Raw genomic sequence first — 3,632 nt, 5'->3', positions numbered from 1 at the left:
TTGATAACTTGATCCCCCATTATTCATCGATTTACTCGAGCGAGTGCCAGTAACGACTCCATTCATCCCTGTTGCGTAGCCTAATGCCATCTGTTCATTCTAGGAGCATGCAGATCCTCAAACCGATCATTCAGGGTATTGACGAAGAAGTCTGACCATCTTGTAGGTGGGCGTCCACACAATCTTTTGATGTCCCGTGGAATCCAGTCAGTAATGGCTCTAGTCCAGCAGTTGTCTGTAAACCTCATTACGTGTCCAGCCCATCTGATTTTTGATGCCTTGGCAAATGAGACAGCGTCTCTGATTCTTGAGCGTTGACGGAGATCAGAACTCTGGATTCTATCTCTCATTTGAGTGAATCGTGATATTCCAAGCATAGCTCTTTCGATTCCTCTTTGAGAGACCCGAATAGTGTTCTCATCCTGTTTTCGTAGGGCCCAGGTCTCTGAGGCATATGTAAATGCAGGAAGAACCGTGGAATCGAAGAGATGTGCTCATAGCTGGAGGTTCTTTGTCCTCTTAGTTATTTCTTCAACACTCTTGAAGGCATTCCAAGCCGCTCTCTTCCTCCTGCGCAGCTCGGGTGCCAGGTCATTCATCATGTTGATTTCTCGACCTAGGTATATATAACTGTTGCATTCGGAGATGGTGGTTCCATTGAGAGCAAATGGAGCGTCAGGAACGAGGCTGTTTCTCATAAACATTGTCTTCGTAAGATTCAGCTGTAGTCCGACCTTTCCACACTCACGGTCAAAGTCGGTCAGCATTTGTGCCGCTTGGCTGATGTTTGGTGTTATTAGAACGATGTCATCAACAAAGCAGAGGTGGTGTAGTTGCCAACCATCTATCTTCACTCCCATTCTTTCCCATTCCAGTCATCGCATGATGTTCTTGAGGGTGGCACTGAAGAGTTTCGGTGAAATGGTATCACCCTGCCGAACCCCTCTCTTGACATGGATGATTACTTCTTTGTAGTATGGTGAGATCCTGGTAGTGAATCCGTAATAGTGCTCACAGAGGATCCTGATGTATTGAGTTTGAATGCCCTGATTGGGTAGGGCTTCTATGACCGCTTCCGTCTCAATAGAATCAAAGGCCTTTAAATCAATGAATGTTAGATAGAGCGGCACCTTGAACTCTTGAGAAACCTCAGTGAGCTTAGTAGTCGTGTGGATATGGTCGATGGTACTGAATCCTTTTCGGAATCCGGCTTGTTCACATGGTTGTCCTTCATCTAGTGTTCTGCTAATCCTATTCAGGATGACTCTAGTGAACAGTTTATAGATGACAGAGAGTAGGTAGATTGGGCAATAGTTGCCAATGTCGTGGATGTCTCCCTTCTTGTATAGTAGTACAGTCCTGCTCGTTTTCCATTGGGATGGAACCTTGCATTCAGAGAGGTAGCGTGTGAAGAGCCGAGCCAGTGTATTGATGAGTACTGATGGTAAGTTCTTCAGGTATTCAGGTCTGATCTTCTCTGGGCCAGGTGCTCTTTTTTTCTTTACCAACGAGATGGCATGTTGGATTTTGAGAGGGAGAACATTGGGAACAACATATCCATCATGCGGGATGTGGTATGTGGGCAAGTGAACGTGGCTATTAAAGAGATCTGAGTAGATGCCATGAATAATCTTCTCCATTGCCCTTCTAGAAGATGTGATAGATCCATCAGGATGTCGGAGGGCAGTCATCTTGGTCTTGTAGTTGGTGAAGGACAGGCGGGCATTACGAATGCTTTTCCCGGCTTCTGCAACATCTACCAGCACCGCTGCTTTTCTGTCTTTGAGGTCATCCTTGATGGTTCTCTGCATTGTTTTGCCAGCTCAGACGTTCGCTTGTGGTTGCCTCAGGCATGTGCCAAGCCACGTTGGCGAATAAGTTCAAGAGTGTTCAAAGAAAGGCAGTTTTTTGTGGTTATCTCTCTCTTGGCATTCCTCACACAATCATGGAGGTGCTGAATCATTCGATTGTATTCCTCATCAATGTTGTCAATGATGGTATCTTCCCATGTTGCCGCAACAGAGCCAAAGAGCTCCCAGTTGGTGGTTGTTCTGGGAGTTCTCTTCTTAAACTTTGCATTATTTTCTCCGAGTTCTGTGAGGTAGAATTTTGCACGAAGAAGACGGTGGTCCCATCCCATTTGGAATTTTTGGACAACAGCAACATCGGTTAGGCAAAATCGCTGATTGAATATGATGTGGTCTATTTCATTGTGGAACCATCCACAGGGAGACTCCCATGTCCGACATTTAGATTCAGTCTTTTGGAACTGTGAGTTACCATGGAAGGTCTTGGTTGACATGATGAACTCAGACAGTCTGTCACCCTGTTCGTTCCATTCTAGGCCATGGGTCCCATGGCTGATCTTCTTGGTCCTATCTTGGCATTAAAATCACCAACAATGATCTTGTAGAAGGTGTGATCTTTTTTATAGAACTTCTCCAGCTCCATGTAGAACTTCTCAGTTTCTCTTTCACCATAATTGGATGTTGGTGCATAGACAACAAAGATAGAAACTGCCAGCAGTGAGCCACATCTATTCAAGTGTCATCATCCAATTCGGGTTGTTAGCCATCCAAATGAATCAACGCCCATGGCTAAGTTTGTGTTGACAAGGATACCGACACCATCAATGCCTCTTTTGTCACATGTTCCAAGGAACAGTTCTTCTCCAGTGTCGAAAACGGCGTGATGTGATTGATGTCTTCTCGTTTCGGTCAGCTCAATGATGTCGTACTTGATCTTTTGTGCTTGTACCATCAGGTCCTCGATGGATGCATCAGATGCCAGCGTACGTGCATTAAAAATACAGACAATCATTTTTGTCTTTCTTCATTTTGGCAGCCTATTTCTGCCTTGGGATTTTATCAGCCTCTCCTTCCACATCCCTCTCGACTCTGCCGTATTCAGGGTCAGGAGAATGAGATCCATTTTTTTTACTGGATTTGGCATATCAAATAGACCATGGATAGCTTGCCAGGCTCTGCCATGTAGGTGGGATATTTAAGGTAAGTAAAGTAAAGTAAAGTAAAAGCCCTCCCGTTGATCATCGATTTGCTCGAGCGAGCCCAGTAACGTCTCCATTGGAGACTTTGTTGTTACTGTGTTTGACATATTGAATACGTCACGGGGAGCTTGCCAGGCTCTGCCGTGTGGGCGAGATACACTCGGTAGCTTGCTGGGCTCTCCGAGAGGGGCGGAGGAATCGAACTCGGGTCGGCCATTTTGGCTGCGTGCAAGGCAAACGCCCTACTGCTGTGCTATTTAAGGTACCCTGAAAAATTAAATGAATGTAAATAAAAATTTGCGTGGCTGCGAATGCTCCCGGGAGCTTGGTGTGATAATCTCTGGATCCTGGCCATTGTTGGGGTTATGCGGCAGTTGGTGGGTGTAACTATCTGGCAGCTCCAGTCCCAAACCATGCAGGCTTGGAGATCTCAGCCCCGGGTCCCACACACCTGGGTTCCTCTGCCAGTTATTTTATGAGTGAGGCTCATCCAAGTGTGTGGAGAGTGGTCCCAGAATGACCTTGGCTGGGGCCCAGAGGTCTTCAGCTGTTGGGCCCTGGTGAGGACAGTCAGGCACAGGGTAGGAGACTCTGCCTTGTTCTCTCCTGGGAGCTTTATAAATAT

The sequence above is a fragment of the Sorex fumeus genome, unplaced genomic scaffold, assembly GCF_029834395.1.
Source record: "Sorex fumeus unplaced genomic scaffold, SorFum_2.1 ptg000003l, whole genome shotgun sequence".
Classification (NCBI taxonomy): domain Eukaryota; kingdom Metazoa; phylum Chordata; class Mammalia; order Eulipotyphla; family Soricidae; genus Sorex; species Sorex fumeus.
This window is presented reverse-complemented; position numbering follows the sequence as displayed.